General features: G+C 45.8%; 1 long non-coding RNA gene across 2 annotated transcripts in view; it reads right to left on the bottom strand.

The window, feature by feature from the left end:
- Positions 1–15,000, bottom strand: part of LOC138862009 (uncharacterized) — a 77,730-nt gene that overhangs the window by 2,938 nt on the left and 59,792 nt on the right. Inside the window, exons 4-5 of one of the 2 annotated variants that reach the window (XR_011398614.1) lie at positions 2,914–3,354; positions 1–1,923 (exon numbers count right to left, since the gene is read on the bottom strand). The exon at positions 1–1,923 is cut by the window's left edge and continues 2,938 nt beyond it. This is a non-coding gene — a long non-coding RNA (uncharacterized lncRNA). Of the gene's footprint in view, positions 3,355–15,000 lie in introns of both variants that reach the window. The other variant, XR_011398613.1, reaches the window with a different exon arrangement.

Raw genomic sequence — 15,000 nt, 5'->3', positions numbered from 1 at the left:
TTCAATATGTAATAAACTCTCGGCATTATGAAAATTCATAGAACATGTATCTTACTGATTTAAATAAAGAGAGATTTTCATGTAATGTGATTCATTACAAAATTTCAATTAGTTTCTGGTACATGTTCTCTTTTCCTGCGACATCTTTTTTTATATCTAAATATATATAAACTATTGCCCATTCAAACTTTTCATTTCAGGTCTTTTAGCTCTACACTGAATTTGCAGACTACATTGGTTCCAAAAGGAACTTAGTACATTTCCAAGCAATGGGGTACTGGGATTTTTTCTACTTTAATTGATTCAGTTCTCTGTAAACAAATTTCCCATAATGTCCTTGGTCACATTTTATATTGCTGTATCATACTGATCTGGTTAAAATAAAATTGCATGACTAGGGTGAAAGGTACCCTAAAGTTTAGGAAGTGGACCTGAAGACTACTCAAATGCTGCCCACCCAGTCAGGAATTATATATGCGACTCTCTTATTGCACTAGCTATTCTTTCCAGTGGCTAAACAAATTTTATCTATTATCTTTTGACTGGGTAGATGAGAAACACCTAGATTGCTTTGTCTTTAACCAATACCAACCTTAGATATATCATTGTTATCAGCTATTCTATTAAAATCCTATTTTTGTATAACACATCTGCAAACAGACAAAGATCTGACTGTACAATAATAAAAACAAAATCACCTATAAAAGGAAATAGGGCATAGTAGGTGGTTGAGGTGAACAAAGAATAACTAATGGATTTTAGTATTTTTAAGAGTTAAGAATAATTTTGTGACAATACAGTATAGATATTTTAATTTTCCTAAAAACAATATGTTTCTTCTCATAAAACTTATATAGATATTTGTAAGCTACATTTATGAATAGCAAGTCGAAATCAGTTGATTAACAAAACAGTCCTCATACAACTTAGTCCTCTTATATTGAAACTTTCTGAGAAACACTGATTAGAATCTCTAATACTGTACATGAATAATTAGTCTCTAATACTGCATTTGAATTAGCATAGTCTCAAACACTGTAAATCAATTTTCATTAGTGATTTGAAATAAATTGAAAATACTTTTAATAATGCTAATGTGTTCAAAAGTTGACTACTGTAATTCATACTTTCAAAGATAAATGAAACAGAATATGTCTCCTAAATCATACAGACTAATCTAGAAAAAAGTAATTAAAAAAATCATAATGAATTAACTTCATCATCACCCTCCAATAACAATAAACATTAGCTGTATCTCTCCTTCGGCTCTTGTGTGGTAAAGTTGTCTTGATGGTCAGTAACTTGCTGTCTGGTGTTGAGAAGTTGCTTGTAGCTTTCTTCCCCCACAAGCCCTTATCAGTTCTCCGTCCAGTGCTCAGAACCAACTGGACTGACGAAATGATAAGGAAACGTGAAAAGGGTCGTCAAACTTTCTTCTGCCTTCATCGTCCTCTTTCCTCTTGTTTGCTAATAGAAATTATCTTCATTTCTTTTTCTTTTTCTCGTTCTTCTTCTTTTTCTTCCAATTGCTTCCACAAACCATATTCAATATTCTATCCCCTCTAGTTTGTTTGGATTTTTCTATCAACTAACTCAAGCCCCGTTCTCAGATATTCTTTAGTGCCCATTAAGGACCATCTCAATATCTTCTCCTACCCTTCATGCATGGTTCAGGACCTCCACTCTCTCTCACTAGTTAATCTCTCTTCCCCTTCTTCTCTTATTAATTTTCTCATTCAGTTCCAGCCCTTCTTCCTTCCCCCATCATTCTGATTATATACTTACTGCACTATAACTGTCACCTCCAAGGCTCTGCCTCCGCAATCCCCTTGGTTGACATCTGTGTTATGTTTCCCCTTTGGATTTTTCTCTCAGTTCGTTCCCTCCCTTTCCTTCCTCTTCGCCGGTGTCTTCTTTCCATGCCTATGAAGTGCATTATCGTATTAAATTCACAAATGAAATGCCTTAAAATTATTACCAATTGAGAGGATTATTTTGCAAAAGGTTTATACTTCCAAAGATAACATTTTGTCCATTTTTTCCCATAAACTTGAATCTTAAACTAAACTGGTTAAAACCTCCAAATACTATTCAGAGTTCCTGGCTTTGCAATTTTAATTAAGAAAGCCATTAATAAACCCGTTCCCTCTATCTCTTTCATTATCTAATCCACAAGATTGCCCATTTTCTATCTACTTATAGGTTTCTTACAGATCCAGACTTAAGGTATTTATGACCAGTAGGGGTATCTGTAGCAGGAGCTATGAAGTGATCTTGGCATAATAGAAATCTTAGCAAAGATTAATTATGCAAATATCAGTAATCTAGGCATAGAGAATATAGTCTATTAATGTACATGGATAATCTTAAATACCAGCATTTTCATTCTGACACTCTCTACAGCTCCCTTTACAACAGGGATAAGATAGAGATAATGTCTATATTTGAGACTATATGAAAGACAGCAAATCATCAGTCTACTATAATTTCCCAACTTGAGAAAATGCTTTGCTTTCAAAATATGAATAAAATAACTCTGTGCTACCTAACATACAAAAATAAAATGCGAAAGAATGATACAAATGAATTTACATAATAAAAATAAATCCCTGGTGTAAGGCCACAAAGCATTACCTAATTGCTACCCCTGAAATAACCTTGACATGCAACTGCCGTGCTCAGTAGGTCAATTCGTAGCACAGCCATTATCACGACTTTCATTATCATATTCATTTGGCTACATATAATAAAAATACTAATTTGATAACCTACATTAATCACATTTTCATTATCACGCACACCTCCATGGCAGTTAATCACAATTCATCATGAAAAGAATCTTATTATTTTTTCACAAAGGAGATATTACTGAAGATATTCTAACATGTAAAACAATCAAACAATGACAGTTACCTGAACAAGGACACCCACTGCTCACTTGGGACCTCACCCTTCACACAAGCAGACCCGCCCGACGATGGCAGCCGGCGACGCGACCCACCGCCTCCTCCCCGTCCACGACCGAGGGGAAAACAGAGGGGAGAAAAGAGAGAGGAAAGGGGGACATCCAAACCCTCGACCCCCTCCCCCTCTCTTGTATTCAGATATGAAGAATTCTGAGTACACTGCATCAGCGTGGGGCACGTGCTTGCCGCGTGTTCCCCACAGCAGGGAGGCTGGCAGACTGGCTGAGGCGCGCTGGCTCTCTTTCTCTCTTCATCTCCTCCCTCTCTATCCCTCTCTTCCTCTTCTTCTCCCTCACATTCGTTCCTCTCTCTCTCTCCCTCCGTCTCTCCCGTCTACGTCCGAGTGGCGAGCGAACAGGGGTGGAGCTCGGCATAGGTTTTGTCACCTCTGTGGGGAAAGACTTGATTTAATGGTTTAATAAAGCAGGGCTCCGGCGCGATGGCCTGGATCAGGGGTTACATTACATGGATATATCAGTTCAGACGCATAAATAGACCTATCAAGGGAATTATACATATCCGTCTTCATTCCCCCCCGCGTGTCCGCAATGTACGTAAAGACCACGACGTGTAACAAGCGCGCATCGTTAAGTAAATCGCCCATTTATAAAGCACGGGAAGCAAAGCCAGTGGGTGACGTCACAAAACTTCCCTCCACCAATATCTATCTCCATCTACGAAAATCTCCCCGGCCTTATTCACAGACCTTTATCCCTCCCTTCTCCTATTCTATTTACCAAACCTATCAGTTGATCCTATCATTCGTAATCCACTTGAAAAAGAGCTTAACTTTTATCTGCGGGGGGATCAATAAGCAAGCATCGGAGGGAGGGAGAGAGGGAAGCGAGAGAGAGAGAGAGAGAGAGAGAGAGAGAGAGAGAGAGGAGAGAGAGAGAGAGAGAGAGAGAGAGAGAGAGAGAGAGAGAGAGAGAGAGAGAGAGAGAGAGAGAGAGAGAGAGAGAGTGGAGGGAGAGGAAGGGAAGGAAAGACCGCGCGGGTAGAGAAAAGCGGTGAAAGGTGGAAGCCTAGGATTGCCACGGAGGGAGGAGAGGGGAGAGGAGAGGAGGGGAGGGAGGGAGAAGGGAATGGGGGAGAGCTGTGTAGAATGGCTGGGAACGAAAGAGAATGGAAGGAAAGGTTAGAATATCGGCGAGGAAGGGAATATAACCCCCCAGAAATGGACGGGTCTACAAGAGAAAAGTTGCGATGACAGCAAACGTACATTGCATAATGAATGATGAAGGAACGGCAGTAATGTACGTTTGCGAGTAACAAAGGGGGAGAAAAGGGGGGTGGGGGAATAGGGAAGGGGGAAAAGGAAAGGGTGGTGAGAAGGTAATAATAGATGGCACAGTAGGATGTAGCTGAATAATGAAAATGGCAACTGAAAAAAATGGCAATTTTGAACTGGTCAGTATAACAGAGGTGGGGAGGCGAGGCGCATACACTGCAACTGAACCTCATGCTGTATTGCTAGGGAGGATATGCTGCCCATCCCCTTGTGTAATACAACGGAAAACAAGTAATCACATCAATTCACAAAAATACAATACTTCCCGAAATCGGCGGAGACGGGAAATTCACACCACATAAACTGCTCTTCAGTAATCTTCCAGCATAAACTAACCACAGACAAAAAAAAAAAGAAAATATTCTTCCTCTTTTCCCGCGAAAGAACCTTCGTCCCGTCGCGCCGCTCCCTAACCTTATATCAGCGTTTCCAGAGCGAAAATCAGCTAATCTACTGGTCTATCTTCCACAATTTCCGACTAGTGTTTAGGGCAGTCGTATTATTGCTCCCGCATTGCCAAAGTTAGCGGACCAAAAACACTAACTTAATTAAAAGTGTTGATAATTGATACAGTAAATAACCAACATCGGACTCCCTGCCGTACAAAACACATTACCGCGTATGAAACATGGCGTGAAGTTTCCTAAGAATTGATGAAGTTCGAGGCTGTACGACACCTAAATATTTCTCGAGACGTTATCCGGCGCCGGGTAAGGAAAAGGGGGGGAGTTTTAACACTGATTGCTCACGAATTCTAGGAATATAAAAGGAAGAGAGGAAGAGAGGGTGGGAGGAAGGGAGGGGAGGAGAAGGAGACGGAAAGAGTAAGTCAGAAGGAGAAGGAAAGATAGATGGGGATGGGGATGGAGAGACGGCGGGAGGGAAGGAGGGAGGGAGGGAGAGCGGGAGGGAGGAAGGAAGGAAAATCGAGAGAGAGGGAGAGAGAGAGCGAGAGAGAGAGAGAGAGAGAGAGAGAGAGAGAGAGAGAGAGAGAGAGAGAGAGAGAGAGAGAGAGAGAGAGAGAGAGAGAGAGAGAGAGGGAGGGAGGGAGAGAAAGTGAGAGAGAGAGAGAGAGAGAATTTCAGTCACTGTGCATCATGGAAATCTTGTTTCTGTCTTCTTATGGAGGACACTAAAAGCAATATGGAGTAGAAGACAAAGAAATACACATGCAAATCACACTAGAACAAGAATGCAAAGGCGAGGGAGCAATTTACATAAATGGTAACACAATCTCTCTCTCTCTCTCTCATGTGTGTGTGTGAGTGTGTGAGTGTGTGTGTGTGTGTGTGTGTGTGTGTGTGTGTGTGTGTGTGTGTGTGTGTGTGTGTGTGTGTGTGTGTGTGTGTGTGTGTGTGTGTGTGTGTGTGTGTGAGGAACGGGTGACCCGTTACCCCTCGAGTTTGCACACTTGTTCATTCTATCATCGTTAGGCATAATTCAGCTAGGTCAGTCGTGTCGGGAAAGTTACTAATTGAGCCACCAATTACAGAACGCTGTGAGCCTGCTGCTGCCCTCTGCTGGCCGCATGTCAAAACACAGAGGTTGCCTACGACGCGAAGGGGAGGGTCCTCGAGTCTACGGATCTTACACCTTCAATCATTTTTCCCACGTACAGCATTTTTCCTTCAAGCATTTCCTTCGTCTTCGTGGTCTGAAGGGCTCTCCTCCCAAGTCGAACTCCAGTCTGAGTTGGCTTCACTCGAACCCGAAGCTCCATCCAGGCTCGAAGCTTCCTTTCTCTGCTTCGCGCGGAGTCGAGGACAGACGTTCCCAACCATAAAGGAGACGGAATCCTTTTCCCTCATTTCCAGCGGTTAATACCTTCTCTGGCGTTCGTATTATATCAGAAACTAATGCAAATGTACTTTTTCCCAGCAGCTTACGGGGACGATAATCCAGAGAAGCGGGGCAACGCAGGACCTTATTAACGGGCGAGTGTATGTATCCTACTTAACAGCGGTTAAGAGGGTAATCTCTTATCGAGTAGAGCAAGGAGAGCGTTATCACCCCCTCCCCCCCGGCCTTATCAGCAACCCGGGGTGGCGCTATTCCCGACATAAATCAACGCGCCAGCGGTAAAACACACTGGATGTAATTCCCATTCCCTTCCCATTCCAGACCTGGAGTAATTATTACCTCTAGGGTCAGTCCATCCCTGCTTGGTGCTCAGGTGAGTTATCCGAGATGGTAATTACTTGCGCAAGGGGGAAGGGGGTGTCTCTCTCTCTCTCTCTCTCTCTCTCTCTCTCTCTCTCTCTCTCTCTCTCTCTCTCTCTCTCTCTCTCTCTCTCTCTCTTTCTCTCTCCCATTCATGTTTCTGTCTGTCTGTCTCTTCTCTCACTTTCTATCTGAGGAAAAATGATCGGTGCAGTAATTGCATCTAAGAGTAATTTGTAGAAACTTGCCTGGAATATCCTGCAGTGTTATAGAACGGAGATGGGCGAGAGAGAGAGAGAGAGAGAGAGAGAGAGAGAGAGAGAGAGAGAGAGAGAGAGAGAGAGAGAGAGAGAGAGAGAGAGAGAGAGAGAGAGAGAGACGGAATATTAAAGATAAAAAAGCTCTTCATCTCACACGCCTCCATAACAAACCTGAACCGTTTAAAGACATGAACGGAGGAGGTGTGTAGTGATGCGAAAGACCAAGAGACGTGATCAGTCCACTACCCTAGGTGTGCCAAGTGTACTGAAGAGAACGGGGGGAGAGGGAAGGGGTGTGAGTGTAGAGGGGGGGGGGGACGGGGGGGTTATTCACGCAGCAATTACCTCTCTATTACTCCCAATCATCCCCTCCTGTACCTTCTTCCCCCGTACATTAATACTGCTCTTCCTTTCATCGCCCATTTCCTTCTTCCTTTGTATTCCTTCCTCTCTACACCACAGGATCTGCCGTCTCGTACAAGAACGTTTGTGCATGTTGAATGAGAAGGAAGCAGGGAGGGGGGGAGGGGATACATACAAACACACACACACATACACACACACACACACACACACACACACACACACACACACACACACACACACACACACACACACACACACACACACACAGAGTAAGAGAGAGAAGGAGGGGAGACAGAGAGAGAGAGAGAGAGAGAGAGAGAGAGAGAGAGAGAGAGAGAGAGAGAGAGAGAGAGAGAGAGAGAGAGAGAGAGAGAGAGAGAGAGAGAGAGAGAGAATGAGAATGAGAATGAGATAAAGTGAGAGAAAGAGATAAAGTGAGAGAAAGAGAGAGAAAGCGAGAAAGCGAGAACGAGAGAGAACGAGAGAGAGCGAGAGAGAGAGAGAGAGAGAGAGAGAGAGAGAGAGAGAGAGAGAGAGAGAGAGAGAGAGAGAGAGAGAGAGAGAATGAGAATGAGAGAAAGTGAGAGAAAGAGATAAAGTGAGAGAAAGAGATAAAGTGAGAGAAAGAAAGCGAGAAAGCGAGAAAGCGAGAGAGAGAGAGAGAGAGAGAGAGAGAGAGAGAGAGAGAGAGAGAGAGAGAGAGAGAGAGAGAGAGAGAGAGAGAGAGAGAGAGAGAGAGAGAGAAGGAGAGAGAAAGAGAGGCACAGCAAGAACCGTGACTGCCCTTGTTGCCCTTTCCCCCTTTCCCCTCCCCTCCCTCCCCCTCCCCCCGCCCCCGCCCGAACCAAAGCACCCGCCATGACCAAGCCGACCGCACGCCCGCTCCGACCAAGGCTTCCAAATCTCGGCGCCCAATTGCCCGTCACGGCCGCAGCGGATACTCGACCATCTCGCCCATTTACCTTCGCTCCTGTGCGCGCGCGGGTGATCCGAGCGCGGAGGCCGGCGTCGCCCTTCCCTTCCTGCTAAGCGTGGCTGGGCGTCGAGCGTCACGTAGGGCGAGCGGCTTCACGTCACGCTTCTTCTGCCGACTGAGATGTTCCTCGTCAGCCGAACCTCTCGCTTCGGAGCATTCGATTCGGGCGCCGAGTGAGTGGACGCGGAGGTTTATTCCGACTGCCTGTGTGTCGGGCTACTTTCTCTCTCTCTCTCTCTCTCTCTCTGTTTGCTTGTTTCTTGATGTACTGTGTGTGTGTGTGTGTGTGTGTGTGTGTGTGTGTGTGTGTGTGTGTGTGTGTGTGTGTGTGTGTGTGTGTGTGTGTGTGTGTGTGTGTGAGAGAGAGAGAGAGAGAGAGAGAGAGAGAGAGAGAGAGAGAGAGAGAGAGAGAGAGAGAGAGAGAGAGAGAGAGAGAGAGAGAGAGAAATGTGCATCATACATACACACACACACACACACGCACACACACACACACACACACACACACACACACACACACACACACACACATATACAAACACACGCACACACAGGACCGGAGACACGAGGGGCTTTGGCCGAAGGAGCAGCGTGCACTCTGACCCAGCGAACAATACAACAGCTGAGGGAATAACAAGCCGTTACCAGGTCCCGCTGATAATACAATAATCACAGGGATAGAGCTCCTGCCGTCATAACATGCGGTGATGACGATAGCGGCTGACGATACCACGCGAACGATAATGAAAACCCCGTCGATAATCTTATAAAAGAATGTGATGATCTGATCTCAGCTGGCGATTCGGTGTCCGTTCTATCGCTGAATGAAATTATTTCTGGCGATTTACGGGGATATTGCGCTCTAATATCAGCTGTGACGAATTCTGATATTCATCAAGAAACTTGGGTGTTTACCTTATCATCTAAGAAGCTTTTTACAAAATATTTATGTTGGCTTGAAATACACACACGCACACGCACACGCATACGCACAGACACACAAAGACACACATACACACATACACACACACACACACACACACACACACACACACACACACACACACACACACACACACACACACACACACACACACACACACACACACACACACACACACACAAAGCAGCTGGCCTAACCCCCCCTCCCCCCCTTCCATCCCCTGTGGTCCGTAGATGCCCATTCATTCGCGCCGAAGCATAATTCGCGGGGATTAATTTTCACGCTTATCTTCCCCGTCGCCAAATTCCATTAAGTAAAAGTAGTTAAGAAGCTGATGCAAATGCTAATTAGCAATTCCGTCGCCGGCGCTCCCTCAGCCACGTTCCGTAAACATCTAATGGTCGTTATAGGAGGTCGAGACACAAACAAAATCAGGGTACCATGTTTTGTCGAGCAATGATTCCCTTGACACCCGCTAAAAGCCCGGGGGGGAAGGGGGGGTGGAGGGAAGGGGGTTGGGTGAACTCACACAATACAGTGGGGGGTCCAGGCCAGCTGCTGCCCACACCCGTCTACCCACGCCCTCCGGGGTACCTCCCCTCCCCTCCCCTCACCATCATGGCCCCTTCATTCTCTGTGCCCATGCTTTCCCTCCCTCCCTCCCTCCCTCCCTCCCTCCCTCCCTCAGATGCCCCCATGTTTCCCTTCACTTCCTACTTTGTTTGGTCTTCCGTCCCCGTGGTTCTCTGACTATGCAGGCTGCCCCTGCCTTTGTTCCTGGGCTGTTTCTGTTTGGAGAGAGAGAGAGAGAGAGAGAGAGAGAGAGAGAGAGAGAGAGAGAGAGAGAGAGAGAGAGAGAGAGAGAGAGAGAGAGAGAGAGAGAGAGAGAAAAGACCACAGAGAGAAGAGATTAGAGAGAGAGAGAGAGAAAAGACCACAGAGAGAAGAGATTAGAGAGAGAAGAGAAAGCAGAGAGGTAAGGAAGACACAAGAAAGACATAAAAAAGTGAATGCGAGACGAAGGGAAAGACGACAGCAAAATGGCTATCCGACATAAATACGAAGGAAAAAAAAATATTTAGTTGTCGCATAAATTCATGGTCTTTCATGGCCGCACAAAGACCAAAGACCCGTCTGGATGAGGTCTTCATTTCACCCACGAGCCCCAGTCGGTCCCTCACCCGTCGACGGTCTTAAGGCAAAGGAAACTTATTATACAACTCTGTTTTCTCCGACTCGCCCAAAGGTAAATCGAAGTGAAACAAGTAATATGTTTCAGGAAAATAAACCTGAGATAGAGGAAGGAGGGAGGGTAGGGGTGGGGGTGGGAGGATGGGGGAGAGACAGCGAGGGAGAAGGGTAAGGCAAAAGAGAGAGGGATAGAAAGAGGAATAGAATGAGAGAGAGAGAGAGAGAGAGAGAGAGAGAGAGAGAGAGAGAGAGAGAGAGAGAGAGAGAGAGAGAGAGAGAGAGAGAGAGAGAGAGAGAGAGAGAGAGAGAGAGAGAAAGCGAAAGAGAGACCAAGATCGAAATCGAGACAAAGCGAAGCAGACAAAAAAAACAAACATCCACCCAAGAAACAAAGAAAAGCAAAAGACAAAGACCCTGAAAAAATAATCAACCAAACCTGAACATCAAGAAGAAGAAGAAGAAGAAGAAGAAGAAGAAGAAAACGATTAGCCTAAACATTATTCTTTTTTTCCTTTAAAACTGAAAGGAAAAGACCCGCTTCATAGGCTTCGAGGCGTCCTCTCGAGACCGACTTGAAGATCCGGGTCTCGAGAAACAAAGGAAGGGCGGACGAAGATGGAGGGAAAGAGTGGAAGGAAGAATAGGGAGGGAGGGAGGGAGGGAGGGAGGGAGGGAGGGAGGGAGGGAGGGAGGGAGGGAGGGAGGGAGGGGGGGTGGAGAAGGGCGAGAGGAAGGGAGAATAAAAAGGGATGGTGAGGACGAAGAAGGAGGGAAAGAGTGGAAGGAAGAATAGGGAGGGAGGGAGGGAGGAAGGGGAGAATAAAGAAGGATGGTGAGGATGAAAGAGAGGGAAAGGAAGAGAAGGAAATGAAGAAGACGGAAGGGAGAATAAAGAAAAAAGTTGAAGCTGAAAGAGGGAGAAAAAACAGGAAGATAATATGTAAGTTTGGATGAAATAAAAGACAAAGAAAAGTTCGAAAGCCGAACTCTCGGGACCAACGCGGATATTGTAGCAAAGTCCGGACCGAAGAGGAAACTGAAACGAAAATACCGAAATAAGATAAATAAAAAGGACGGCGGGAGAGAAAAGGGGGAAAATGGAGGGAGAAAAAGGAGAAAATGGAGAAAGAGAGGGAGGAAAGGGAGAAAGGGAGGGAGGAAAGGGAGAAAGGCAGGGAAAAAGGGAAAAGGGAGAAAGAGATAAGAGAAAGGAAACAGGGGAGGGAAAAAAAGGAAATTAAGGGAGAAGGAAAAGGGAGAAAGAGGAAAAAGAAAGGGAGCAGGGGAGGGGAGGGGAGGGGAAGGAGGGGGTGAGAAGCCCCAACTCTCTTCCAATGGGTTTATAATGACAGCAAAGAGGATACAGATTCCGATTACGATAGGCACACAGATAGAACGTGATGCAGCATGGAATGAGAAAGACGACGGGGGTAAGGGAGGGAATAGGGGTGAGGGGGTGGCAACATCAAGGGGTGGGGTGAGGGGTGAGGGGAGAAGTGGGGGGGAGAGGGAAGAGGACCGTGGGAAAGTTGTGGTAAGTGCCATGTAGTGCATGTGATTCCCGGCAAATTGGTGGGTCTCTCTTGATTTTTCAATTTATTCAGCCAGGCGAAATGCTCTTGTTTTATTTTTTATTTTTATTATTTTTTTGAAGAAGAGGGGGGGGGGGATCAACTACTATGCCATGAACATCATGAAAGCAATTATAAATCTGGAGAAAAACAAACAAACAAAGAGACAATACATATATCCCTACAAATTGAGAAACATAACATTCACCATGTCAAATGTCCCAGAGCAAATAAATATACCCTCTCTCAGAACACACCCCTAAACATACGAATCCAAATAAAATCAAAACAAATACACAAATAAACAAAGAAATACAAGAACCAGGAACCAAAAAGACGACAGTAAAATAAGGACGAGACCAGAGACACGGAGATTGGTCAGTAGAATGGGCAACAATAATACTAGTGAAAGACCAATACCTCGGGAGGAGCGGCACCACACACTCGGCTGCAGGCGGAGGAGAGGAGGAGGCACAGAGACGAGGGTAAAATGGAGGGATAAGAGAGGGAGAGGGATAAGAGAGGGAGAGGGAGAGAGGGATATGTGAAGGAGAGGGGGAGAGGGATAAGTGAGGGGGGGACGGGAGCAAGGGAGAATGAGAGGGGGAGAGGGATAAGAGATGGGGGAAAGGGGAGGGATAGGAGGAGAGAGATAAGCGAGGGGGAAGGGGAGGGGGAGGGGGAGAAGGGAGAGGAATAGGGGGAGAGGGAATGGGAGAGTTAGGGAGAAAAGAGGGAAGGTGAAGAAAGAAGAGAAAATATGAGAAAGAGCCAGAGAAAGGGAGAACGAGAGAGAGAGATCGAGAAATAGATAGCGAGAGAGAGAGAGAGAGAGAGAGAGAGAGAGAGAGAGAGAGAGAGAGAGAGAAAGAAAGAAAGAGAGAAAGAGAGAAAGAGAGAAAGAGAGAGGGAGAGAGAGAGAGAGAGAGAGAGAGAGAGAGAGAGAGAGAGAGAGAGAGAGAGAGAGAGAGAAAGAGAGAGAGAGAGGGGGGAGAGGGGGGAGGGTAGGGGTAATGTGTCTGTTAGGGCCAGGAGGCAGACAAATAAATACGCAAAGTTTCGTAGCATGAAGTCTAATGGCAAATGAAAGTTCGTGTAATTTCTGGTCTTCATTTGGTGTGCGTCTGGGGGAGGGAGGGGAGGGAGGGGAGGGAGGGGAGGGGGTCAGGAGAGTAAGGATCCAGTTGCCAGCACCACGTGACAGTGACGGTGATTAAAGGTTTTAAATACCCGTTGCATAAGGATCAGTTTGGCCTCCACATGCACAAGGTATTCGGCCCTTATTTATGCACAATTACCCATTGGCGCTCCGGGCAAAAGGTCCATTTTCGCGTGTGCCTAATCGATAGCCGGCTCTGTCTCAAGGTAGACTGATCGGTACGAAGGGCTTCTATAGAGGCTAAGATGGCGTGCCACCTCCAGCCAGCTACTTAACCTTATATATTAGCCTTATTTATGATCTCCGTTTGGCCCAAAGTTGCCGGCCACGGTGGGGCGGGCAGTTTAAGGGAAGGGGAAGGGGGAGGGAAAGGGAGGGGAGAGAGAGGGAAGGGGAATAGGAGGGGAGAGAGAAAAAGGAAGGGGGAGGGGAAAGGGAGGGGAGAGAGAGGGAAGGGGAATAGGGGAGAGAATAGAGAGAAGAGGGAGGGGAAGGGAAAGGGAAGGGGAGGGAAAGGGAGGGGAGAGAGTATTGTGAAGGGGAATAGGAGGGAGAGAGAAGAGAGAGAAGAGGGAAGGGGGATAGGAGGAGAGAGAGAGAGAAGTGGGAAGGGGAATAAGAGGAGAGAGAGAGAAGACGGAAGGGGAACAGGAGCGGGCAGAGAAGAGGGAAGGAAATAAAGGGGAGAGAAGGAAAAGGATAAAGGGAGAGGGAAAAGGAGAGAAGAGGAGAAATGAGAAACAGGGGAGAGAGGAGGGAAAGGAGAAAGAAAAGATCAGGAAGGGAAGAGAATAGGAGAAAAGGGAAAGAGCATAGGGAAGAGAAAATGTGTGAAGAAGGGAACGAAAAAGGTGGAAGGAGAAGTAGGACAAAGAGGGAAAAAAGTTGGAACAGAAGGATGAAAAATAAAAAAAGGATAAAGGAACTGAGACAAGGGCAGAGAAAAACACGATTTTCACGAGGGTCCCAAGAATAAGAAAGTACTTACACAAGAAAGGGATATGAAAGAGAGAGAGAAAAATATGAAGGAGGACAAGAGAATAGTAAAGGAATAATTTGAAAACAGGAAATGGGGAGAATAACATATAATAACATTTAAGGAGTAAGCAAATGTAAAGATTATGAGATGGGAGAGAGAGAGAGAGAGAGAGAGAGAGAGGGAGAGAGAGAGAGAGAGAGAGAGAGAGAGAGAGAGAGAGAGAGAGAGAGAGAGAGAGAGAGAGAAGGCAGGCGAAAAAGAAAGAGATAAAAGAGATTTTAACGAGTAGTTGAGGGGAGAAGAGGACAAGGAGGAGGACAAAGAAGAAGAAAATGAGGCGGAAGAGGAGGAGGAGGAGGAGGAGGACAAGGAGGAAGGAGGAGGGGACGTCAGAGGTCACAGACGTCGGCGAGCATTGGGGGGAAAAAACGTCTGGATAAAATAAACGCTAAAGATAAGGACGAGGCTCCATTCTTCCCCTAGATGGAAGGCAGACTTTGATCACGTGACTGGGTATTTACGTCCGACCTGAGTGCTGAAAGGAAGGAGGTTACAAGATGGTCAGTTGAGGGGGGCCGGGGAGGGTGGGTGGGGTGGGGGTGGGGGGAAGAAGACAAAGAAAAAGAAGAAGAAGAAGAGGGATGGTGACGAAAGGAAAATGAGGAGCAGGGGGAGAGGAGGAGGAAGAAGAAAAAGGAGAATATAAAAAGAAGAAAGAAAACATACCCAAAATAAACGAAAACATGTACGAACAGATAAAAAAAGAACACAAGAAAACGAAGGAAACAAAAAAGATAAGAAGAAACACTATGAAAAAAAGAGGGGAAAGGGAAAAAGAGGGGAAAGGGAAAGAGAAAGGAAAGAGGAAGAGGGTGGGTCTTGAGAGTAATTTCCGGTCAGCGACGGCAGAGAAACGACACAAACCCCTGTTAACCGCATCTGAAGGGCGGTGAGTTGTGTTCACTGATAGATATTGAGTTTGTGTAACCTTTGACATAAAAAAGAGAAGAGGAGGAGAAGAAGAACAAGAAGTAGAAAAAAGAAGTAGAAGAAAATGAGGATAAAGTCGATGAGCAGAAGAAAATGAAGAAATGAGGATAAAGTCGATTAGCAAAAGATAATTAAGAGAAAAGAGGAA

The sequence above is a fragment of the Penaeus vannamei genome, chromosome 6 (genome assembly GCF_042767895.1).
Source record: "Penaeus vannamei isolate JL-2024 chromosome 6, ASM4276789v1, whole genome shotgun sequence".
Lineage (NCBI taxonomy): Eukaryota > Metazoa > Arthropoda > Malacostraca > Decapoda > Penaeidae > Penaeus > Penaeus vannamei.
The sequence above is the reverse complement of the archived record's forward strand: the minus strand, read 5'-3'. Positions and strand labels throughout refer to the sequence as shown.